Raw genomic sequence first — 27,311 nt, 5'->3', positions numbered from 1 at the left:
CCACTTCTGTCTCTAGGTCTTATCTGCAGGGCGCAAGCCAGGAGTGTGATGGAATTCTCCCCACTTGCCTGGATGGGTGCAGTTCAAACTACGCTCAAGAAGTTTGACACTCTCTAGGACAAAGAAGCTTGCTTGATTTGCACCACATCCATGAGCATCCACTCCCTCCATCACCGTTGCTCAGTAGCAGCGCTGTATATTATCTTCACGACGCACTGCAGAAAATCACTAAAGATCTTCAGGTAACACCTTCCAACTACACAACTACTTCCATCTAGAAGGACAAAAACAGCAGATACATGGGAACACCACCAACCTCAGGATTCCCCCCAAGCCACTCATTATCCTGACTTAGAAATATATGGCTGCTCCTTCAGTATTGCTGGGTCAAAATCCTGGAATTCCCTCCTTCAAGGGATTGCGGATCTACCTATAGCATGGGGACTGCAGTGTTTCAGGAAGGCAGCTCACCATCACCTTCTCACGGGGCAACTAGGGATGGGCAATAAATTCTGACCAGCCAGCAATTCCCACGTCCCATGAGTGAATAAAAAAAACATAATAATCTTGATGATGAATTAGATTCTCAACATCATCACTAGTTTTTTTTTGCCTTATTTTTTGGTTTGTAACTATGTGTTGAAAATGAAGCTTTATTTAAAAGAGAAAAGAGCAAAGAGAGATGTTTTTGAACTGGTCTGGAAAGTGACTAAATGCCATTATTGATCCATTGACACTTTAGACAAACTGGCATTCAAGTGCTTGTCATGTTCCACACTGAAAGCTGGTTGGATGTTAAATTGGTTAGTCAAAGGAGGACCAGCGAACTAGCTAACCACAAAGAGTATAGTAAAGAACAATGGACAGCACAGAAACAGGCCCTTCGACCCTCCAAGCCTGTGCAGATCATCATGCCCTAGGTAAACTAAAAAAAAACAAACCTTATGGCCTTATTTGGTCTGCATACATTTATTCCTCCTGATTCATGTAACTATCCAGATGATGTTGACTGAAAAAAGTGAGAAAAAACAAAACTGGTTCAGATTGAGTTTTGCATCTGCTCTGGAACAGAGAAAGTTGAGAAATGACGTGATTGTTATTTCAAAGGATTGCAGAAGGACTGGATAATCAATGTCTCAGTAAGTTATCTTACCTTGTCCGGAACTGTAGAACCAGAGATTAACTTCAAATGTAAACTGTGGCAACAATGGCCTCATTATTAACATGATCTGCAATGACTGCGATTGGACTATAGTTTAAAAGTCAGACAAAATGAGTCTGATCCAGCAACGATGCTCCTACTGATATGGTTACAATGACGAGTGACGTGTCTGTGCAGGTCACATCTTGAAGAAACCGGGAACTTCCTTCTACTATTCAAACTGACCTCTCCACAGTGCAGTTATAAGCCTGAATTGAACTGTATTTCCCAGTCCTGGGAAACTCAGCAGCAAAAGGATAACAGGTTTAACCATTGTTCCATGACCCCCATTTCTCTGGCTGGTTTGCTATTAACGCCAATGACCTCCAAACGTCAGTGTCAAGTCCCTAACCTTCATTTCTCTCTCTCTCTCTCCCCATTCCCCCCCCCACCATACCCCCCCATCCCAGTTACTGTACTCTGACACCTCCTCACTCAATCTGAAAGGACAACATCTCCCAGTTGGCCAACACGGTAGAACACATTTTGTTTATATAAATATACAACCATATTAGATTTTACCTCTGAAATCAGAGGAAGGTTATGCATCTACATATTTAACATGTAATGAATATTAATGCAAAGCTGTCCAAAAGATGTATTGAAAGAAGATCACCTCCAAAAGTCAACCTTACCTTATTGGCATCTGAGACAGTGTTAAACGTGGCACGGTTAAATCATTAATTTAACTGAAATAGAATGTTCAAATGGCAACAGCACAAACGGAGAGCATTTGGTCCATTCGGTCTGTGATAGCTCTCCGTAACAGTGATTTACTTAGCCCTACTCCCTGTAGACCTTGAATATTTCCCTTCATAGAATCAAATTTTCTTTTAAAAACCATATTTGCATTTGATTCTATGACAATCTCAGGCAGTCCGTTCAAGATCTGAACAACTCAATGCTTGAAAAATGTTTCTCTCGCAATCGCCTGTGGTTCTTTTGCAATTCACTTAGAAGCAGAATGATGTCAACAATGTGGGTTGAATTTGAAGTTCTTGAGAAAATTTGTAGCTCAGGTTGCTGACTTGCTAACTGAGCTGGAAGTTTGTTTGTGGACATTTCGTCACCGTACCAGGTAACATCATCAGTGCATTTCCGTTGAAGCCTCACCAGAGGCACACTGATGATATTACCTAGTATGCTGACAAAACATCTGCAAAAAAACTTACCAACTCAGTGAGCAAGTCAACAACCTCATGTGGGTTCAATCTCTGCACCAGTTTAGGTTACCATGAAAGACTATCCTTCTCATCCTCTCCCGTCATCTGAGGCATGGTGACCCTCAAGTTAAATCACTACCAGCCGTCTGTCTCGACAATAGAGCAGATTAAGGCCCACTAAGGATACAGTTATTTTACCTTTACCTTAGAGACATAGATTACAAAATCAGTGTCCTCAGATTCTAGTTGATTCTGCTAGCTTCTTCATTAGTCACCTCCTGATTTTGAATAGATTTGTGAAATCCACTCTCAACCTTCTCTGAGGAGAGTGATGAATGCTGAAGGTATGTGTCATGTTTTGGAAGGGAGGAAGGTTAGGGGACATTGTTTAAAACTCACAAGAAGAGTTGAACCATTCAGTCCATTGATCTAGCTCCACTATTCAATGCGATCATGACTGATGCTATTAAACATCAAATCCCCATTCTCACTTGTCTCTGATCATCTTTGATGCTCTTGTTTAACAAGAACCTTTCCATCTCCATCTTGAAGAAGTTCAAAGAATCTGCTTCCACCATCTTTTCAAGAAGAGAGTTTTAAAGACTCATGACCCTCTAGAGTAAGACATGTTCCTTGATCTCCATCTTTAAATGCTAACTCACATTGATTAAACGATGATCCCTCAATCTCAGGCGTCATCCAGTTAAGACAGGGATGAGGAGAATTTTACCCCTCTCCCAGAGTTGAATTGAATTGAATTTATTGTCACGTGTACCGAGGCACAGTGAAAAGCTTTGGTTTGCGAGCAATACAGGCAGATCACAGAGTTAAGCAGCATTCTGTGAGTCTGTGGAACTCTCTTCCCCAGAGAATGGAGGAGTCATGGTCATTGAATAATTTTACGACCGAGACAGATAGACCTTCTCCTAGCAAGGGAATTAAAGGTCATCAAAGATGGGTCAGAATGCAAAGTTTTGATGTCATTGAGGTTAAAGGGTTAAACGGCCTAACCTTGCTATTCATTTGTATATCTGTTCCTCTAATCTATCACCCAACTGATGTCCTTCATTCCCATGCCCATTCTTGTGAATGGTTTCTAAACATTCTCCAATGCCTTCACAGCCTCCCTGAACTGTGGAGCCCACAACTGGAGATACTCGAGATTATGCCTAAATGTTCACCATAACTTAACTGCTAGAACAAGGGGTCACTGTTTAATAATCATGGCTTGCCGATTTCACCCAATTAGGGAAAACATCTTTTCTTCCCAGAAAGCCATGAGCTTCTGAAACTGTCTTCTTGAAAAGTTGGTGGAAGCAGACTCTATGAATATTTTCAAGTCAAGAGGTTGAAAGGTTCTTGTTCAGTGAGGAGTTTGAATGTTTTGTCTCTATTTGTGACGTCCAGGAACTTGCATGCTTCATTTTCTGCTTTCTCAACCTCCCTGACCACTTAAAACAATGAGGATGCATGTACCCCAGGTCCCTTTGTTCTTGCACTATCCCTCTCACTCTCTTTTACAGACACACACGCTGTCTTTCTGCATTCTACCTCAAATATTACTTCGCACTTCCTTGCATAAACTTTAATCTGCTACGCAGACAACCAATTTCCCAATGTTCCCTTGAAATCTAACACAAATCACATCACAATTCAGTACTTCAAAGTTTTGTATCAATGGCAAGTCTTGTAGGAAAACCCTATTACAATCAAGTCTAGATCATTAATAAAGTTAAAGGAAAACAGTAGAGGTGTTACTAACCCCCGGGGAACATCGCTCTAAATCTTCTCCAGTCTTAAATCAAATTCACACTAGTCTCTGTTTCCTGTCACTCAGAGATTTATAGCTGTGCTGTCATTGTCATTTTTTTTATTAATTTTTGTGGGATGTGGGCATCACTGGCTGGGCCAGCAGTTATTGCCCACCCCTAGTTGCCCTTGAGATGGTGATGCTGAGCTGCCTTCTTGAACCGCTGCCCTTAGGAAGCAAATTCTACGATTTTGAGCCAGCCACAGGGAAGGATCTGTGATTTATTTACAAGTCAGGGTGGTGAGTGACTTAGAGGGGAGCTTGAATGTGGTGGTGTTCCCATGTATCTGCTGCCTTTGGCTTTCTCAGTGGACATGGTTATGGGTTTGTAAGGTGTTGTCTGAGGACCATTGGTAAATTTCGATAGTGCATGTTATAGATTGTACTCACTGTTCCTAATGAGTGTCAGTGGTGGAGGGAGTGGATGCTTGTGGATGTAGTGCTAAGCCAACGGACTGCTCTGTCCTGGATGGGTCAAGCTTCTTGAGTGCTGTTAGAGCTGCACCCATCCAGGCAACTGGGGAGTATTCCATCACACTCCAGACTTGTGCCTTGTAGATGGTGGACAGATTTTGGGGATTCAGGAAGTAAGTTAGTTGTTGCAATATTCCTCACCTCTGACCTTTCTTGTGAACTCTGTGTTTATGTGGTGAGTCCAGTTGAATTTCTGATCAATGGTAACTCCCAGGATGTTGATAGTGACAGATTCAGTGATGGTAACACTATTGAATGTCAAGAAGCGATGGTTAGATTGTCTCTTGTTGGTGATGGTCTTTGCCCGGCATTTGTGTGGCACAAATGTATCTTGCCACTTGTCAGCCCAAGCCTGGAAATTGTCTGGGTCTTGTTGTATTTGGACTTAGACAGCTTCAGTATCTGAGGACTCTGAACATTGTGCAATCATCAGCGAACATCCTGACCTCATGATGGAACATTGATGAAGCAGCTGAAGATGTTTGGGCGTCAGACACTACTCTGAGGAACTCCTACAAAGATTCTTGGAGCTGAGATGACTGACGTCCAACCACCATCTTCCTATGTGTCAGGAATGACCCCAACTATGGGAGAGTTTGCCCCCAGATATCCATTGACTCTAGTTTTGCTAGGACTCCTTGATGCCACATTCAGTTGAATGCAGTCTTGATGTCACTCTCAACTCACCTCTAGAATCCAGCTCTTTTGTCCATGTTTGTACCAAGGCTATAATGAGGTCAGGTGCTGAGTGGTCCTGGCGGAACCCAAACTGGGAATCACTGAGCAGGTTAAGATTAGATTACTTACAGTGTGGAAACAGGCCCTTCGGCCCAACAAGTCCACATCGATCCGCTGAAGCGCAATCCACCCAGACCCATTCCCCGACATTTACCCCTTCACCTAACACTATGGGTAATTTAGCATGGCCAATTCACCTGACCTGCACATTTTTGGATTGTGGGAGGAAACCGGAGCACCCGGAGGAAACCCACGCAGTCACGGGGACAATGTGCAAACTCCACACAGACAGTCGCCTGAGGCTGGAATTGAGCCCGGGTCTCTGGCACTGTGAGACAGCAGTGCTAACCACTGAGGCATCGTTCCGCCAATGAGCTGAGCAGGTGCTGCTTGATAGCACCATTGCTGACATCTTCCATCACTTTACTGGTGATCACAAGTAGACTGATGGGGTGATAACTGGCTGGGTTGGATTTGTTCTGCTTTTGTGTACAGGACATACCTGGGCAATTTTCCACATTGTTGGGCAGATACCAGTGTTGTAACTGTACTGGAAGAGCTTGGCTCGGGGAGCGGCATGTTCTGGAGAACAAGTCTTCCATACAATTGCTAGAATGTTGTCAGGGCCCATAACCTTTGCAGTATCTAGTGTCTCCAGCCGTTTCTTGATATCACATGGAGTGAATCGAATTGGCTGAAGACTGGTATCTGTGATGACCACTGGAGGAGGCCGAGATGAATCATCTACTTAGCAGTTCTGAGTGAAAATGCTGCTAAAGCAATCTTCAATAGCTTCTAGTTTCATGAATAAACTGTGTGGTGACACACTTAAAAATGCCTCAGAAGTATGTTGCAGCTGTACAGGAGATTGGTTCGGCCACTTTTGGAATACTGCATTCAATTCTGCTCTCCCTGCTATAGGAAAGGTGTTGTTAAACTTGAGAGGGTTCAGAAAAGATTTACAAGGATGTTGCCAGTGTTGGAGAGTTTGAGCTACAGGGAGAGGCTGAATTGGCTGGGGCTGTTTTCCCTGGAGCATCGGAGGCTGAGGGGTGATCATATAGAAGATTAAAAAATCATGAGGGGTATAGTTAGGATATACAGTCAAGGTCTTTTCCTCATGGGGTCCAAAACTAGAGGGCACAGGTTTAAGGTGAGAGTGAAACGATTTAAAAAGGACCTAAGGGGTAAATTCTTCATGCAGAGGGTGGTGCATGTATGGAATGAGCTGCCAGAGGAAGTGGTGGAAGCTGGTACAATTACAGAATTTAAAAGGCATCTGGATAGGTATATGTCTAGGAAGGGTTTAGAGAGATATGGGCCATGTGCTGGCAAATGGGGCTAGAATGGGTTGGGATATATGGTCGGCATGAACGAATTGGACTGAAGGATCTGTTTTCCTACGAATGACATTGTACTGTAAGAAAATCCATCGTTTGCTTTTTAGGACTCTCAATTGAAATGGTTATAATTAAAATACAAGGAAACTTTTAAAGTGACAAAGTTCTAGTGCCACAAATTGTTCAGTTTGATGATTTAATGCTGTTTTTTGAGGCAGTGAGAGAGAAATAAAACTACAACTGAGCAACACCAATAATCATTAAAGTTAATGAAATTCTGTCTGGCAACAGCTCTATGATTGGTTGAGCTGCATAGTGTTACAAAACTGTAAGCAATCAGACAGCTGAATAGAATTCTTCAGGAATGGGTTCAGGAAGGGCTCATGCCCGAAACGTCAATTCTCCTGCTCCTTGGATACTGCCTGACCTGCTGCGCTTTTCCAGCAACATATTTTCAGCATTGGAGGAACTTTGTCTACTCTGCTATTTTTCTTCGAACGTCCACTCTATTTTTGATAAACTGCCCTTTGTCTGAATTGTGATTGTGTGTGTATTTTGGTGTTTTGAAGGGAATAGATTAAAATTTATAGTAGTATTTCAGGGAACCCTCCTTTTCTCTGCTCTTGTTAAAGTTAGGTACGGAACAATAAATAGAGTTATTTTCCTGTTACAGATGAAACCTGGTGTGAATTGTTTTCATCTTGAATAGCATTTGGTTAGGTACATTGATAATTTTGATAGTTACATTTTGATGTTATGCACTCACACATTTCACGAAGACTTGTGGAATATTGGGTGCAATTAACAGTGCACTGTTTCCAATCACATTACCCTCATCTTCTTTCTCTTTCATCTCATCAACACATTCAAACAACATATGATTTTCCCTAAACAAATCCATATTGCTAGCCTTAGTTAATCCTCAAATATCTGAAGTGACAGTTAATTTTAAACTAGCTTATCATTTCCAAAAGCTTATCCCAATTCTGAGGTTGAGTTGATTGATCATAACACCTTAAGAAATAAAAACAAAGTAGGCCTTTCAGCCTCATGAGTCTGTTCTGCCATTCAATAGGATCATGGATGATCTAGCCCATCCCATGTCCTTTTTTTTTGCCATTTCCCTATAATCCTCAATTCCCCTACTAGTCAACCATCTATCAAACTGAACCTTAAATAGACACAAGGACTCTACCCTTATAGCTCAGGAGCAGGGGTAGAGAAGTCTGCCTCCCAAGCCTGCAACATGAAGATCATGGGCGATTTTATTTAAACCTCAACCCCACATTAATTAGTCATTCAGCCATACCTTTTGCCTTCATATCTGAACTGCAAAGCTTCTAGCATGCAGCTTGAACTTCAAAACTGTGATCACAAAATGCCTCAACTAAAATCCTGTTGCAAATAGTCTCCATTTAGTCTAATTCAATGTGACAAATGAGTACACTGCTAACTATGATACTCTGAAACAAGATCTTAATTAACCATGTTACATTGAGCTAGAATAAATGAGACAAGTATATGCTGAAAATGTTCTTTCAATGTCACTGGGTCAAAAGTCCTGCAGCTCTCTCCCCAATAACATTTTGAGTTTATTTGCACCAAATGGACTACAGTGGTTCAAGAAGGCAGCTCTCCACCACCTACTCAAAGACAACTAGGAATGGGAAATAAATGATAATTTAGCCAATGATATCCATAAAAGTACAGAAAACCCCATTACGTTGCAATTACAACAACCTTAACATTCTCAGGATAAGTGTATTGCTAGAAGGGCCAGCATTTATTTTCCATCCCTAATTGCCCATAGGCCAGTTAAGAGTCAACCACATTGCTGTGGGTGTGGAGGCCAGGCCAGGTAAGGATGACAGTTTCCTTCCCTAAAGTACATGAGTGAACCAGATGGGTTTTTCCAACAATCAACAATGGAATCTTGGTCATCATACCACTCTTAAATCCAAATATTTTCATATTGAGTTCAAATTCCACCGTCTGGTGTGGCAGGATTTGAACTGGGGTCCCTAGAATATTATCTGGATTATCAGTCCAGCCATCGGTCCCTCCATAATACATCTAATGACAATACATTAAATTCAATCTAACCATCTTATCATGTACTGCAGCACACCTTATCTGAAAGTAGTCTGAAACATGTTTGTATGTGTCATATTGATGTAGATTGTCTCTTCAATGTTGGACAAGCTTGATCACTTGCACACAGCTTGGTCTCACTATTTTTACTGATACCAGAATGCCAATTTTCCACATATCTTTTACCTGTTGCGATAGTACCAAGTACTTGAGGCATGGCAGGCTTGTGTGCAGACATTAACAGTCTACAAGGACAAGAGCAGCAGATACATGGAAACACGTCCTTCTGCAAGTTCCCCTCCAAACCACTCATCATCCTGACTTGGAAAGATATCATCGTTACTTCACTGTCACTGGGTCAAAGTGCTGGTATTCTCTGCTTCAGTGTATTGTAGATCTACTATAACACAAGGACAGCAGCAGTTCACAAAGGCAGCTTACCCCCACCTTCTCAAGGGCAACTGGGGAGGGACAATAAATGCTGGCCCAGCCAGCAATGCCCACATCTCACAAGTGAATTAAAAACAAAACCACCAATCTCAAAAGTAGCATTTTCATTCTTTCAGCGTCCTTACCTAATGTTCACTTTTACAATAAGAATAAAAATAAAGAGTATGACTGAAACAGAGAATTGCTGCCAAATTCTGTGTTGCAAAGGGAACCATGTGTGAGAATGCAAGAGTTACAAAAGATTAGTGTTCACATGCAGCATTTTTAAAAATTCATTCACAAGAGACAAGGGTATCGCTGGCTAGGCCAGCATTTATTGCCCATCTCTAATTGCCCAGTTCAGAGTCAACCACATTGCTATGGGTCTGGAGTCACATGTAGGTCTGACTGTGTAAGGTCTTTCTACCTTGAAGGACATTAGTGAACCAGATGAGTTTTTTCTGACAATCTGTAATAGTTGCATGGCCACCATGAGACTCTTATTTCCAAACTTTTTATTGAATTCAAATTCCACTATCTGCTATAGTGAGATTCGAACCTCAGTCCCTAATCTGAGTCTCTAGATTACAGACCAGCAATAATACCACGAGGCTGTCACCTCCCTGTAATTAAGAAGATTAATTGAATGTTATCCATTATTATGACAAGAATTGAACACAAAAGTAAAGATGCCCTACTTCAGTTGCATTGGGCAAAGAAGAGACCACATCTCAAATCCTCTGTGCAAATTGGGTCCTCTAAGTTGCATAAGAATGTAAATGTGCTGGTGGTGGTGGTGGTTTACAGGAGGTTTGCTGGATTGATTGATTGACATTGGGAAATGAGGAGATATTGGACAGACTGGACTCTTTTCCACTGGTTTTAGATTAGATTAGATTAGATTAGATTAGATTACAGTGTGGAAACAGGCCCTTTGGCCCAACAAGTCCACACCAACCCGCCGAAGCGCAACCCACCCATTCCCCTACATTTACCCCTTACCTAACACTACGGGCAATTTAGCATGGCCAATTCACCTGACCTGCACATCTTTAGATTGTGGGAGGAAACCGGAGCAACCGGAGCAGACACGGGGAGAATGTGCAAACTCCACACAGTCAGTCGCCTGAGGCGGGAATTGAACCCGGGTCTCCGGCACTGTGAGGCAGCAGTGCTAACCACTGTGCCACCGTGCCGGTATTTAGTAGAGAGAGGAATGACTGGATTGAAACACAGTAGTTCTTCAATAATCTTGACAAGGTGAATGTGGAAAGGATGGTTTCTTCTGTGAATGGGTCCAAAGATAGGGATTTGTTTGGAAATCAAGGGTTATCCTTTTACTACAGAGAGGAAGAGAAAGTTTTCTCTCAAGAAAATTTATTTTTCTTTGGAACTCTCTGCCTTTGAAGAAGATGTGGGCCAGGCCTTGCAATAATTTGAAGGCAGGTAGATTCTTATTAAATAAAAACTAAAAGAACTGTGGATGTTGTAAATCAGAAACAAAAACAGAAGTTGCTGGAAAAGCTCAGCAGGTCTGGCAGCACCTGTGGTGAGAAAGCAAAGCCTTGGTTCACCGGACCAGAAACATTAACTCTGATTTCTCTTCACAAATGCTGCCAGATCTGCTGAGTTTTTCCAGCAACTTCTGTTTTTGGTTCTTATTAGACGTGATCGTACTGAATGGTGAGCATGATTGAGGTGCCGAATGGCTTCTCCTGTATCTACTTCATATGGTCAAATATTTGAACTAGAGCAAGATCAGAGCTACCTCAAACCAATGTGTGGTAAAACCTGAAGCCTATTCTTCCAAAAATGTAGACCAAAGCCTTCTCAATGTCAAATGGACTTACAAATGTTTTTCAAGGTGGTGACCTCTCCAAAACTAGTTTGCTCCACAATATTAAATTGGTACACAGAATCGTAAGAGAAGGATTAGATCCTTTAGGCACTGGACACTACTTTGGTTGATTGATGACCTGACTCCATAGGGAGTGTTACTGAACAAAGAGACCTTGGAGTGCAGGTTCATAGCTCCTTGGAAGTGGAGTCGCAGGTAGATAGGATAGTGAAGAAGGCGTTTGGTATGCTTTCCTTTATTGGTCAGAGTATTGCGTACAGTTGGAAGGTCATGTTATGGCTGTACAGGATATTGGTTAGGCCACTTGGAATATTGCGTGCAGTTCTGGTCTCCTTCCTATCGGAAAGATGGTGTGAAACTTCAAAGGGTTCAGAAAAGATTTACAAGGATGTTGCCAGGGTTGGAGGATCTGAGCTACAGGGAGAGGCTGAACAGGCTGGGGCTGTTTTCCCTGGAGCGTCGGAGGCTGAGGGGTGACCTTATAGAGGTTTACCAAATTATGAGGGGCATGGATAGGATAAGTAGACAAAGTCTTTTCACCAGGGTCGGGGAGTCCAGAACTAGAGGACATATGTTTTGGGTGAGAGGGGAAAGAACAAAAGAGACCTAAGGGACAACTTTTTCACGCAAAGGGTGGTACATGTATGGAATGAGCTGCCAGAGAATGTGGTGGAGGCTGGTAAAATTGCAACATTTAAGAGGCATTTGGATGGGTATATGAATAGGAAGGATTTGGAGGAATATGGGCTGGATGCTGGCAGGTGGGACTAGATTGGGTTGGGATATCTGGTCAGCATGGACAGGTTGGACCGAAGGGTCTGTTTCCATGCTGTACATCTCTATGACTCTATGACTCTATCTGCCTTTGTTCCAAAATATCCTGGACTGGCAAAACCTGATTCATCTCAATGCTAAAATTAACAGCTGATCAAAAATCATTTTCTATCTTCTGAAGAGATGACCAAATTTTGACTTTGCAAAAGGGCTGCCTAACATTTTTCCAGAAAGGTGCATCTTTACTTGTTAGCAACATAACTAAGCTTGAGACTCCAATACTACAGGAATAGTTTAATTTTATCTGCTCGACCTGCTTTAAGTAATATCTTGATGATGCTTGCGACGTATTCTTTTTTCAGTCCTGTGAATCCTTTGGCATTAACCACTAATGTTCAAGATACAAGACACACTTGGCTAAAGGCATCTCCTTGAATCATCAGTTGCAGATACTTCACTGTGAACTGCTCATGTTGCAGATGATTTGCCATTGCCCTATACTGTTGAATGTAGAAGGAGAAGACAGATATTAGACCCACGTATGGCAAAAAGAGAGTACATCCGGTCAGGCAGCATCCGAGGAAGAAGAGCGGCGACGTTTCAAGCATAAGCTCTTCATCAGAATCACATTCCTGATGAAGAGCTTTTGCTCAAAATTTTGACTCTCTTGCTCCCTGGATGCTGCCTGACTGGCTGTGCTTTTCCAGTGCCACACTTTTTAAATCTGATCTCTAGCTGACGCAGTCCTCACTTTCTCCTACGGCAAAAAGAGAGTTAAGTCCAAGCAGTTGATATTTTCATACCACATGCTAGCCAAGTTCCTGAAGAAGGGCTTATGCCCAAAACATCGATTCTCCTTCTCCTTTGATGCTGCCTGACCTGCTGCGCTTTTCCAGCAACACATTTTTAAGCTCTGATCCCCAGCATCTGCAGACCTCACTTTAACCCATGGAGCATTCTGGGTGAAGAAATAGTCTACTTCATTGCAGCCAATAACAGCTGTAGTTGAAGCTCTACAGTCATCCATTCTCTCTACAGCTGGAACCTGGACAGGTAAGGATGGGTGTTAATCATCTCTTCATGAAATGACAGATGTTTTGATTGTATTAACTGTTAATACTGCAGTTGAGTCACAAAATTCCAGAGCTGTCATGGATTTTATTGAAGACTTTTCAATCCTTACAATTGATGAATTGTACATCTTGAAGAGATAAACGAAAACAGTTGAAATAAATTTTACCTGATGATGTTGAACATTAATGACTTTTTCTTTGATTGCGTTGGTTTATTCAACCTTCCCTATTCATTGGAAAGAGACTAGGGGTAGATTTAATGAGCTAAAGAAATTATCCGAGGCCTAATCTATCTTTCATGGAAGATATATAGATCTTTGTAAAATAGTGCCATTAATTTCAGGTTAGTTTCATTTCAGGCAATTGGCCTTTTCTTCAGTATGCTGTTAATGGCCTTTTCTCGTTTAGTTGCTTTAATTGGTTTTTGAGGATTATGCACACTACAGCATCTTCTTCAAACCAGCAGGACATAACACTGCTTTGAAGAGAGGAAGCTCTGCATGTGCATTGAACAAAAAAAATTGAATTAATTTATCAATCTCCTAAGATAAAGGAGAACCTAAGAACTAGGAGCTGGAGTAGGCCGTCTGGCCCTTCAAACCTGCTCTGCCACTAAGTAAGATCATGGCTGATCTTTTCATGGACTCAGCTCCACTTACCCACCCTGTCACCATAATCCTGAAACCCTTTACTGTTCAACAAATTATCTATCTTAATTTTAAAAACATTCAACAGGAGGGAGGAGCGAAGGACTTCTGGGAAAGTGAGTCTAATAGTTTAAAAACCTTAGTTCAGGCGTCGAAGCCTCCATTTGCTGAGAGGTGTGAGGGAGGAGCAAAGGACTTCTGGGAGTTTTTAAGTGGGTGAGATCTAATCCCTCTCACCCTCCTTTGTAAACTAGGTAAGTTCGCAGGTTTCTCTTTTTTTCCTTCTCTTCCTTTGTTTAGTTCTGTGCGGGCTTCAGAGTAGCGGGACATGGATGTCAGGGCAGTTGCATATTCCTCCTGCAGAATGTGGCAGGTGAGACACTTCACATATCCTGGTCGACTACATCTACAGGAAGTGCACCCAACTCCAGCTCCTCGAAAACCGAGTTAGGGGAATGGAGCTGGAGCTAGATGAACTACAGATCATCCGGGAGGCTGAGGGGGAAATTGAGAGGATGTACAGGGAGGTGGTCACTCCCCAGACACAGGATAAGGACAGCTGGGTTACTGTCAGGGGGAGGAAAAGGAACTAAAGGTCAGAGCAGGGATCCCCAGTGGCCGTTCCCCTTAGCAATAAGTATACTGTTTTGGATACTGCTGGTGGGGACGGCCTACCAGGGGAAAGCCATCGTTGTCAGGTCTCTGGCACTGTGGCTCAGAAGGGAAGGGGGGGAAATAGAAAAGCGCTAGTGGTGGGGGACTCAATAGTTAGACGGATTGACAGGAGATTTTGTGGTCAGGAATGGGACTCCCGGAAGGTATGTTGCCTCCCCGGTGCCAGGGTCCGGGATGTCGCCGATCGGGTTTACAGGATTCTGAAGGGGGAGGGTGAGCAGCCAGAAATCGTGGTACATATTGGCACCAATGATATAGCCAGGAAAGGGATTGAGGATCCTAAAAGTGACTACAGAGAGTTAGGCTGGAAGCTGAAGAGCAGGACGAGTAGAGTAGTGTCTCAGGTTTGCTACCGGTGCCACGAGACAGTGAGATGAGGAACAGCCAATGAGGTGCAGCTTAACACATGGCTGTGAGGCTGGTGCAGGAGGGAGGGCTTCAGATACTTAGACCATTGGGCTACCTTATGGGGAAGGTGGGACCTGTACATGAAGGACGGGTTGCACCTGAGCAGGAGGGGCGCAAATGTCCTGAGTGGGAGATTTGCTTGTGTGATTCGGGAGGGTTAAACTAGTTTGGCAGGGGGGTGGGAATCAGAGCCACATGTCTGAGAGGAGGTCAGTTGCAGACAGGACAGTGACAGGATATATTGAATCTATCAGGAAGGTTACCCCTTCTTATCCCACGCAATAAAACAAAGGGATTGGTTAAAGTGTGTCTGCTTTAATGCAAGGAGTGTCCGAAATAAGAGTGATGAACTTCAAGCATGGATCAGTACTTGGGGCTATGATGTTGTGGCCATAACGGAGACGTGGGCTTCACAGGGGCAGGAATGGTTGCTTGATATTCCAGGGTTTAGAATGTTTAGAAAGAACAGGGAGGGTGGAAAAAGAGGAGGGGTGTAGCATTGCTAATCAGAGAGTGCATTCACAGCTACAGAAACAAAGGTTGTTGAGGAAGGTTTTTCTACTGAGTCAGTATGGGTGGAAGTTAGGAACAACAAGGGAAAAGCCATCGCATTGGGAGTTTTCTACAGACCACCTAATAACAGTAGAGAGATTGAAGATCTCATAGGCGGGCAGATTCTGGAAAAATGCAAAAGTAACAGGGTTGTTGTTATGGGTGATTTCAACTTTTCCAATATCGACTGGAACCTCCTAAGTGCAGATGGTTTGGATGGAGCTGTTTTTGTCAGGTATGTTCAGGAAGGTTTCCTTACTCAGTATGTAATGGACTGACAAGGGGAGAGGCCATTTTGGATTTGGTGCTCGGCAATGAGCCAGGACAGGTGTCAGATCTTGCGGTGGAAGAGCACTTTGGTGACAGTGACCACAACTGCCTCATAATTAGCATAGCCTTGGAGAGTGAAAGGAGCAGTTACCGAGGGAAGATATTTAATTGGGTAAATGTAAATTATGACTCTATCAGACAGGAGTTGGGAAGTACAGACTGGGAGCAATTGTTCCACAGAAAGGGCACAGCAGACATGTGGAGACTATTTAAGGAGCAGTTGTTGCAAGTGATGCACAAATTTGTTCCTCTGAGACAGGTAAGAAGGGGTAAGATTAAGGAACCTTGGGTAATGAGAACAGAGGAACTTCTCATCAAAAGGAAGAAGGCAGCTTATGTAAGGTGGAGGAAGCAAGGGTTTAGCACAGCTTTAGAGGATTACAGGCTTGCTAGAAAGGAGCTCAGAAATGGACTGAGGAGTGCCAGGAGGGGGCATGAAAAAGGCTTGGCAATAAGGATTAGGGAGAACCCAAATGCGCTTTACTCATATGTGAGGAATAGGGGAATGATCAGGGAGAAGGTAGGGCCGATCAGGGATAGCGAAGGGGACTTGTGTATGGAGTCTGAGCAGATAGGGGAAGCCCTAAATGAGTTTTTTTGCTTTGGGTTTCACCAAGGAAAAGGTACTTGTTGTAAATGAAAACTTAGACGAGCTGGGATACAGTCTTGACCAGATCAAGATTGATGAAGATGATGTGCTGGAAATTTGGAAAACATTAAGATTGATAAGTCCCCAGTGCTAGACCAGAGTTATGCTAGGTTGTTCCCGGAAGTGAGAAAGGAGGTTGCTAAGCTGCTGGCGAGGATATTTGGCTCCTCACTCTCCATGGAGTTGTACCGGAGGATTGGAAGGAGGCGATTGTTATTCCACTTTTCAAGAAGGGTAATTGGGTAATCCCTGACAATTACAGACCAGTCAGTATCACATCTGTGGTCAGCAAAGTTGTGGAAAGAAGTCTGAGGGATAGGATTTATGACTATTTGGCAAAGCATAGTGTGATTAAAGGCAGTCAGCATTGCTTTGTGAGGGGCAGGTCATGCTTCACAAATCTTACTGAGTTCTTTGAGGAGGTGTCAAGACAGCTGGATGACGGTCGAGCAGCGGATGTGGTGTATATGGACTTCAGCAAGGCAGTTGATAGGGTTCCCCATGGTAGGCTCATTCATCAAGTCAGGAAGTATGAGATACAGGGAGATTTGGCTATCTGGATTCAGAATTGGCTGGCTGACAGAAGACAGAGAGTGGTTGTAAATGGAAAGTATTCTGCCTGGAAAATACTTTAAATCATTTACTGTGTTTAAGTATTGTGAAAATTCCAAGTTGCCCTTCATTAATTTTTATTCTCAAAATATTTTGTTTCAGTCTTTTTTCCTCTTAATGTTACAATGGTAGTGGTTGCCTGTGCCAATGACTCTGTTCAAGGGCTTACTTTATCATGTCTATAATATAGGCTCACACCCAATGTATTAATGATGGAGTGCTGTGTGGATGGTATGCTTCCTCAGCTGATGACTCGATTGGATTCCAGATTGAGACCTGACATGATAGACCAACGTTTTTATTTTTCTTTTCATTTACCAAAGAGGTCAGTCACTTTACATATTTGTAAGAGACTGGTAATGTACTCTGAACAAAAGAACAAAAAAAATCTTATTATACCAAAGCAAAACATGATCTATGCTGGACTGTTCAAGGACTGTTTGAAATGATCTTATCACGTGTATCAAAAATAAAGTTTCAACTTTTATACATCCAACAGCAATTTTAGAGGCATTCAAATCTCAGCCTCCTGTCTCCACACAAAATTTTCTCTTTCCATTGGCACGGTTGCAATCAGTTTCTTTTTGACAAAGTTCTGCGTTCACTCGATGTAATTGGCTTTAGAAAATGTGTCATTTTGAGACCCTTTACCAAACTGCCTCTGTGTTGACTTATGTTCCTTAAAATCACATTTTAAACTGTCTTGTAGGATGTCTTCCTCTCTGATATCTTAAATGTCTTCGCTTTCTGCATCTTCTCTCTGACCGAATAGTAAGCTGTTCAGGACTACTTTTTCTTGTTCCCGAACTGTTTTGGAAACTACTGCTTGAAAACTGTCTGACTTATTCTGATTTGGAGATGCCGGTGTTGGACTGGGGTGTACAAAGTTAAAAATCACAGGTTATAGTCCAACAGGTTTAATTGGAAGCACACTAGCTTTCGGAGCGACGCTCCTTCATCAGGTGATTGTGGAGGGCTCGATTGTAACACAGAATTTATAGCAAAAATTTGCAGTGATGCAACTGAAATTATACATTGAAAAATTGATTGTCTGTCAAATTTTTGCTATAAATTCTGTGTTACGATCGAGCCCTCCACAATCACCTGATGAAGGAGCGTCGCTCCGAAAGCTAGTGTGCTTCCAATTAAACCTGTTGGACTATAACCTGGTGTTGTGTGATTTTTAACTTTGACTTATTCTGGATAGTTCTGACTTTTCTTTTTGTATTAATGGACCTTTGTTGTTGAGCATTGACTGTTTTTCTCTCTGTCTCTCACTTCCAACTGCACTGAACTATTTATCTCAAGGGATTTAGAGAGTCATTTAATTTCATGTGAAAAAGAAAATCTCCAGACAGCACAGAACCACTCATAGAACAAATCTAAAATGAAACAAAAAGCCATCTCCTTTGCTGTTTATGGTTTATACAAATGATTTAGATTTAAATATAGGAGGATCGACCAGTGAGTTTGCAGATGATACAAAGGTTGGCAGGGTGGTTAACAGTGAGGAGATTACAAGAGGATATAGATGGGCTAGTCAGATGGACTGATCAATGGCAAATGGTATTTAATCCAGATAAATGTGAGGGATAAACAAGACAAGGGAATAGATGATGAACGTTAGGACCCTGGGACGCACTGAGAATTCCATACCGTGCTTTAAAGTATCAGGACAGGTCGATAAAGTGGTTAAGGGGAGATATGGTATTCTTGCCATTATTTAGTTGTGGAATATAGTTTAAGAGCAGAGGGCTTATGCTGAAACAGTATCACATGCTGGTTAGGTCACAGCTAGAGGTTAGTTCTGGAATCCACTTTATAGGAGAAATATGACAGCACTGGAGAGGGTACAGAGGAGATTTACAAAGACGTTGGCTGGGCTGGAGAGTTTGAGTTATGAAGAGAGATTTGATAAACTGTATTGTTTTTCTTAGAGAAGAGGAGATTGAGAGGGGACATGACTGAAATGTATAAAATTATGGAGAACAAAGATAGAGTAGACATTTCCCCTTGATGAAGGAATCAATGACAAGGAAACCAAGGGAAGGGGCCAGTGGTTTAGATACGATACAGTCATAGTCATAGAGTCCTACAGCACGGAGACAGGCCCTTTGGCCCAGATGGGTCCATGCTAACCAAAATGTACGCCCATGCTCACCCCATTTCCGTGCACTTGGGCAAATCCTGCTAATCCTTTCCTATCCATGTGAGGAAAGGTTTTTCATTCAGAAGTTGGTGGGATTCTGGAACATATTGCCTGTTAGGGTGATCGAGGCAGAAACCCTCTTAACATTTAAGAAGTATTTAGATGTGCAGTTGCAAAGATAAGGCATAGAAGGCCAAGTGGTGGAAAATGGATTAGAATGTTTAGGTGGTTACTTTTGACCAGCAAGATGCGAAGGAGCAAAGGGCTCTTCTTATGAGCTGTGGGCCTCTATGACTCTATGAGTTTATATCCACTCCTACCTGACCCACACAATATAGAAATACAAAGCAACTTAAAGCTGATTTAGATTAGATTCCCTACAGTGTGGAAACAGGCCCGTTGTCCCAACAAGTCCACACTGCACCTCCGAAGAGTAACCCACCCAGACCCATTTTCCTCTGACTAATGCACCTAACACTGTGGCCAATTCACCTGGCCTGCACAACTTTAGACTGTGGGAGGAAACCAGAGCACCCAGAGGAAACCCGCACAGACACAGGGAGAATGTGCAAACTCCACACAGACAGTCACCCGAGGTTGGAATTGAACCTGGGGCCCTGATGATGTGAGGCAGCAGTGCTAACCACTGAGTCACCATGCCATCATCAGAACCCAAACTCTCAAGCAATAACAATATGTGAGTAGCCTTCATTCCCTGTTGAAAATTTGTCTATCAGAAAAGAAGCTTTGAAAAAGGTTCACTCGGCTCAAAAAGTTGTCTCTGCGTTCTCTCTTCTCAGATGCTGACAGACCTGCTGAGTTTCTCCAGCAATTTCTGTTTTTGTTTTCGTTACTATTGCTGAGGTGAGCTTGAAAACTCCTAGAGTTCGTTGTAAGATCACTCCTGATCCAGATCAACAATTTTGCCTCAACTCAAGGTAGCAACATAAGATTTACCTTATATTTATTTCCATGTTGTTTATGGGACCTTTCTGTGCACAAAATGACCCTGTATGTTTTTTTTATAACGGCTGCAGCAACAATTTCAGAAAAAAGCTATTGATTGTAAAGCATGTGGTGTTGTCCTGGTGGAGGTGATGGAGTGTGCTAGGCAGCATGCTAACAAAATGTATTTTGTCTTTTTATTATTAGCCATTAGTTCAACTCGACTTCATACTTTCCGTCACTCTGAAATAGATAATTGCATATTGCTTCATCAATAGTCTGAATCTGGCCTGCATTTGTCAGTATGGAGTCATAATACCGCCACTTTATTTTTTTCATTGGATGATGGATAAATAATTCTGCTATTCAAAAGGGAACACATTGTTGATCCAACTACTGATGGTGATAATTTCTACAATTTTCAATTTTGCTGCAATTGCAGCAGAAAGATCAATTGCATCCGGTTGTAGATTGTATACAGAAATTTATATTCATCATCTCAAAAATTGGCTGCATTTCAAGCAATTCCAAAAGCGTCTCCTTCATTACATTGTACATCACAGCTACCCAAGGCTGCAATGGAAGGTGGAAAGTCTCAGCTGGTTAGAATGAGTGAAGAGTCTCTGGCTGGAATAACATGGGTATGTCGTGAAGACTGCTGACAGGACTCACTACAGGACCTGGACTGGTGCTTGTGGAGAATGACATATTACTTCATACGGAGAACATTTGACCTCACAAACATCCATCATGGCAGATGTCTGCTTTGTGGGAATACACATACTGATTTCCTCACTGTAGTCTGGATTTTCTGACCAGGCCATCTTCTGGGAGTGGGAGAGGGAGAGGACTGCAGATGCTGGAGATCAGAGTCGAAGAGTGTGTTGCTGGAAATGCACAGCCAGTCAGGCAGCATCCGAGGAACATGAGAGTCGAAGTTTTGAGCTTAAGCTCGACGACGTTCCTGATGAAGAGCTTATGCTCGAAATGTTGACTCCCTTGTTCCTCGGATGCTGCCTGACCGACCGTACTTTTCCAGCACCACAATTTCATCTTCTGCAAGGGATTGATTTCACATTATAACATGGAACACAGAACAGTACAGCGCAGGATCAGGCCCTTCAGCCCACCATGTCTGTGCCGACCACGATGCTATTCCAAACTAGTCCCACCTGCCTGCACATGGTCTATACCCTCTATTCCCTGCCTGCTCATGTTCTATTAGACTTAATGAAATTACCCCCTCTCTTCTCCTCAAACACTCCATGTGCTGACCTACTACTCCATTTCCCACCCTCATGCCACACTAGTATAAGTCCTCCCTCGTGTCACTAGCTAACCTCCCTGCCAGGGTATTGGTGCCCCTTGAGTTTAGGTGCAACATATCCATCTTGTATAAGTCCCACCTGGCCCAGAAGATATCCCTATGATTCCCGTATCTGAAAGCCTCCTCCTACATCAGCTCTTTTCTCCATATTTAGCTGTGCCCCCTTCCAATTCATATCCTCACTAGCACGTGGCACACTAAACATTCTATAGTATTAAAATGTTACAAACCAAGGATTTAATGCCAGTAATGCAATTGCGTGCAGCAGCTTACATTTATTCAGAAAATCTTTTGACCTTCAGAGTATGTGCTGGTTAAATTCAATCAATATGTATCTGCCTGCCCACTACATCCATTTCTGTAAATCATTTAATTGCCTGGTGCGTGTCCCAGGGTTACCCGCTCACCAATCGTAATGACACATTTCATTCAAATAATTTCAGTCAGAAGCTATCTGGGATTCTAACATAAACAATTTCAGGGCAGTTGGGATGGGCAATAAAAGTTGGTCTCACCAGCAATACCGTACCATGTGAGTGAATTTTTTGAAAGTCTGAATCCATTATATTTTTGTTAAGAGTGTGGTGCTGGTAAAGCACAGCAGGTCAGGCAGCATCTGAGGAGCAGGAGAATCGATGCTTTGGGCATCAGCCCTTCATCAGGAATAAGGGGCTCATTCCTGATGAAGGGATTATGCCCAAAACATCGATTCTCCTGCTCCTTGGATGCTGCCTGATCTGCTGTGCTTTGCCAGCACCACACTCGTGACTCCGATCTCCAGCATCCACCGTCCTCACTTTCTCCTTCCATTATATTTTTGTCTGGTTTATCTCTAACTGCCTTCATTTGCAATATGTCTGATCTTCTCTTGCTGCAACAAGTTTCTCAAACAGAGTAGCAGTTATAGTTCAGCATTCTCCATCATTGTGACATACTTCTGTGGAATTGTATGCCTTATGGTACAAATGAAATTGCATGAAACACTTCACGAAAGAAATTGTAATTGGCTTATTTAGCACGGCTGCACAGCTTTATGAAATGGTTCGTGCAGTGGTTTAATTAACTGCAGAGTTTGCAGCACCAAAGGTTAAGGATTGGAAGAAATAATTGTTTTGCATTGAACAGCAATTAAATAATAAGGCTACTTCAGAAAAATCAAATTCAGCCTTGAGTACACAAAAATGTACAATGCCCCAATATAAGAAACCAACAAAAATGTCACCCAATTTTCATTTTAAGAGGCGTTCACTCCATATTGCAATTGTTGCCATTCAAGTGGGAGTTGCATGTTCATATTATTGCTTGTTTGGGTGTTGCTGGCATGGCTAGTGCTTATTGTTCATTTCTCATTGCCCTTAAGGCCAAGTTGGGATGGGCCACCTTACATCATAGAACAATATGCCACAGGAAGGGGCCCTTTGGCCTGCGATGCTGTGTTGAACACGACGCCAAATTAAACTAATCCCTTCTGCCTGCCAATGGTCCAGATCCCTCCATTCCTTGCATATTCATGCACTTATCTAAAAGTACCTTCTTGGGTACAAAGTTGCCATTGGCCTACACCTCAGGTAAGGGGACAAGGTTGAGAAGGAGAGTCCTTCATGGTGACCTCAGCTTGTGTGGTAATTGAACCCATGTTGTTGGTGTCGCTCTGTATTGCAGACCAGTAGCCCAATCAACTTCACTTAACAACCCCCTCCTGAGCACACAAAGAGAAATTGTTGGAAAAACTCAGCAGGTCTGGCAACATTTGTGGAGAGAGAAATAGAGTTAACATTTTGGGTCCAGTGACTGTTCTTCTTCAGAGGAAGGATAGCATCTTCCTCATCACAAATGTTGCCAGACATTCTGCATTTTACCAGAAATTTCTATTTGCCAGCATTTGCAGTTCATTGTCTCCTATTGAGTACATCTGATTGGCTTGTTAGGTCATTTTAGAGGGTAGTTTAGCATCCATCGTACTGCTGAAAATGTTCAGGAATCAAAAGACCAGACTACGTATGGATGGAAGATTTTGTCCCCTAAAAGACATTTTACAAGGACCTAATTCCTTCATTGTTAATTAATGGAATTTAAGAACCTTCATTGACAGAGTTAGATATGATCCAGAGATTCCCTGTAATGTGGAAGCAGGCTATTTAGCTTATTGAATCCAAACCGAATCTCCAAAGAACATCCCATCCACAGGCACCTCCCAACCCTGTCCTGGTAACCCTGCATTTCCCATGGTTAACCCACCTAGCCTGCATACTACTGGGCAACTTAGCCAATCCATCAAGCCTCCAGGAAGCCGCAGCACCCGGAGGAAACCCATGCAGACAGGCCGTGCAAGCTCCACACAGACAGTTGCCCAAGGCTGGAATTGAACCCAGGTCCCTGGACCTGTCAGGCAGCAGTGCTAACCACTGAGCCACCATGCCACCCTCCTTGGGCCATGCTATTGATTATTAGTCAAGATTTGTGTTGGTACTAGCTCTTTATAATAACCATGGTGCTTCTGAAAACCACAATATACTTAACTGGTATTTACAGTCAAGCTCCTGTTAATAGGAAATATTCTTATCTCTACTTTATAATTATCAAGGGAATTGCAACCTCTTTATGGTAGGATCATCAGTAAATATAGTTAATTGGATTGGGAATACAGGCCAGACTTCCATTTATATTACATGTCTTCTAGTTGTTGTGTTGACCTTGTTGTGAAGGTGCTCCAGAAGTAGCATTGGAGTTAAATATTCTTTTCTTCAACGGCAGAATTGGGACGCTATAACCTTTTTTTTTTGTGGGAACTGCAAGGACAATTGTCAATAAAATGATGGCGCCCTGTGCTTTGAATACAAACGCAGCCCCTTCCTGCAGTAGGCACATCGTAAGAATAACATTTATTCAACCGGATGATGAAGATAGTTTAAATTTTTTCAAACAAAACAAACAGGAGCAATTAATTTTACAGAACAGCCGTTTTTTCTGACTGGTGACGCGCAAAAAGAAAGTTCAAGGCCATCCAGTGTGATCAGAATCATTGCTACATTGAGATTAAAAGAACTAGATGTTAAGAAGAAACAAGCTTGGGTTGATGGTGAATCTTAATGGGGCAGTAAGAGTACGCTAGAGCCAAGCCTGAAGATTAATATTCAAAAGGAAACTGCATTAAAAAATAATGGAACTGAGAAATGGAAAATGCATCAGTTCCATATAGCATGCATTCCTGATTATTAAAGGAGACTCGAAGGAGATAGCGGAGGGATAAAGCCGAACCCTCCTTGTTTTTGGATTTGGAGATTATGAGAAAGGAGCAGAGAATTCAAAATGCTACCCAGAAAAGCAGGTTGGATGTAGCAGGATATTATAAACAAGTTCATATTGTGGTTCCAAGATGGCGGCAGAGTAGCAGGGCTGTGTGTGGGCTCTTGCCCAGGCCTCATCCACCCCTATCTGCTTTCTTGCTTTTCACTTATACTCTTATTGTTTTGTTTTATCATTTTGTTTTTTTTTACTTCGGTGGGTTAGTTGGCGGCAGCGACATGGCACAAAGGCCTCCAGGTAGCACCCGTAGCAAGGCCATCTTCATTCTGGGCCGGCGGCTGTGGCGGCAAAACACCTCAAGTGATCAGCAGCGATGGTAGCAGTGTAACCATCAAGGTGATGGCACCGGCAAGGGGCGACATCCAGTGGGGTGGCCGCACAGCCAGGGAAGCTTGGTCACAGTGGTCCCAGAGCCAGGGACTCCTTTCATCATTGAGGTGCTAGCACTGCCAGGGACTCCTGGTTGTGCTGGCGGTAGGCCTAGAGCAGGGACACCTGGTTGTGGTAGGCCTAGAGCAGGGACACCTGGTTGTGGTAGGCCTAGAGCAGGGACACCTGGTTGTGGTAGGCCTAGAGCAGGGACACCTGGTTGTGGTTGTGGTGGGTCTAGAGCAGGGACTTCTGTTTATGCTGGTGGTAGGCCTAGAGCAGGGACTTCTGGTTGTGCTGGCGGTAGGCCTAGAGCAGGGACTCCTGGTTGTGGTTGTGGTAGGCCTAGAGCAGGGATTTCTGTTTGTGCTGGTGGTAGGCCTAGAGCACCTGCTTATTGGCAAGGTCATGGTAGCAGCAGAGCCAGATAACCCATTACCACAGGAAGTAGTTGATGTCAAGACATTAAATGCATTCAAGAGGCAGCTAGATACAGCACTTAGGCAAATGATGTCAAAGGTTATGGGGAGAAAGCAGGATAAGCCTATTGAGTTGGATGATCAGCCATGGTCATGATGAATGGCATTACAGCCTTGAAAGGTCAAATGGCCTTCTCCTGTTCCTATCTTCTTTGTTTCTATTTTGCTGCAACACCACGTAGGGGAAGGTAGGCCTAACAGCAAACAGATGGCACTTAATGACTGGCAACTCCGAAACTGGGGGGTCTGGCTGAGGAGGTAACGTGGTGGTGGAGGAGGAGTGTCACTGGTGGAGGGCTGTCACTGATGGAGGGATCACTTTGGTGGAGGGTGTCACTGGTGGAGCAATGTTACTGGAGGAGGGGTGTTACTGGTGGAGCAATATTACTGTTGGAGCAATGTCACTGGTGGAGGGGTGTTACTGGTGGAGGGGTGTTACTGGTGGAGCGATATTACTGGTGGAGGGATGTTAGTGGGTGGAGGGGTGTCAATGGTGGAGGGATGTTACTGGTGGAGCGATGTTATCGGTGGAATTACATTACTGGTGGAGGGGTGCCACTGGCGGAGGGGTGCCACAGGTGGAGGGGTGTTACTGGTGGAGCGATGTTACTGGTGGAGCGATGTCACTGGTGAAGGGATGTGACTGGTGGAGCGATGATACTGGTGGAGGGGTGTTACTGGTGGAGAGGTGTCACTGGTGGAGAGGTGTCACCGGTGGAGGGGTGTTACTGTTGGAACGAAGTTACTGGTGGAGGGTAGTCACTCTTGGAGGGGTGTTACTGGTGGAACGATGTTACTGGTGGAGGGGTGTTACTGGTTGAGGGAGGGCACTGGTGGAGGGGTGTCACTGGTGGAGGGTAGTCACTCTTGGAGGGGTGTTACTGGTGGAACGATGTTACTAGTGGAGGGGTGTTACTGGTTGAGGCTGGGCACTGGTGGAGGGGTGTCACTGGTGGAGGGGTGTTACTGGTGGAAGGGTGTCACTGGTGGAGGGGTGTTACTGGTGGAGGGGTGTCACTGGTGTAGGGGTGCTACTGGTGGAGCAATGTTACTGGTGGAGGGGTGTCACTGGTGGAGGGGTGTTACTGGTTGAGCGATGTTACTGGTGGAGGGATGTTACTATATGGAGGGGTGTCACTGTTGGAGGAGTGTTACCGGTGGAGTGGTGTTACTGTTTGAGCGATGTTACTGGTGGAGGGATGTTACTATGTGGATGGGTGTTACTGGTGGAGTGGTGTCACTGGTGGAGGGGTGTTACTGGTGGAGGGGTGTTACTGGTGGAGTGGTGTCACTGGTGGAGGGGTGTTACTGGTGGAGGGGTATCACTGGAAGAGGGGTGTCACTGGTGGAGGGGTGTCACTGATGGAGGGGTGTCACTGGTGGAGGGTGTCACTGGTGGAGGGGTGTCACTGATGGAGGGGTGTCACTGCTGGAGCGATGTTACTGGTGGAGGGATATTACTGGTGGAGTGGTGTCACTAGAGGAGGGGTGTTACTGGTGGAGGGGTGTCACTGGTGGAGGGGTGTTACTGGTGGAACAAAGTCACTGGTGGAGGGGTGTTACTGGTGGAGGGAGGTCACTGGTGGAGCGATGTTACTGGTGGAAGGATATTACTGGTGGAGTGGTGTCACTAGAGGAGGGGTGTTACTGGTGGAGGGGTGTCACTGGTGGAGGGGTGTTACTGGTGGAGGGAGGTCACTGGTGGAGCGATGTTACTGGTGGAGCGATGTTACTGGTGGAGGTATGTCACTGGTGGAGGTATGTCACTGGTGGAGCGATGGTACTGGTGGAGTGGTGTCACTGGTGGAGGGGTGTTACTGGTGGAGTGATGTTACTAGTGGATGGGTGTAACTGGTGGATGGGTATTACTGGTGGAGGGGTGTCACAGGTGGCCGGATGTCACTGATGGAGC

Source organism: Chiloscyllium plagiosum, unplaced genomic scaffold (genome assembly GCF_037043375.1).
Source record: "Chiloscyllium plagiosum isolate Xiang-an unplaced genomic scaffold, Cpla_swu_hap1 HiC_scaffold_11, whole genome shotgun sequence".
In the NCBI taxonomy this organism is placed as follows: Eukaryota; Metazoa; Chordata; class Chondrichthyes; order Orectolobiformes; family Hemiscylliidae; genus Chiloscyllium; species Chiloscyllium plagiosum.
This window is presented reverse-complemented; position numbering follows the sequence as displayed.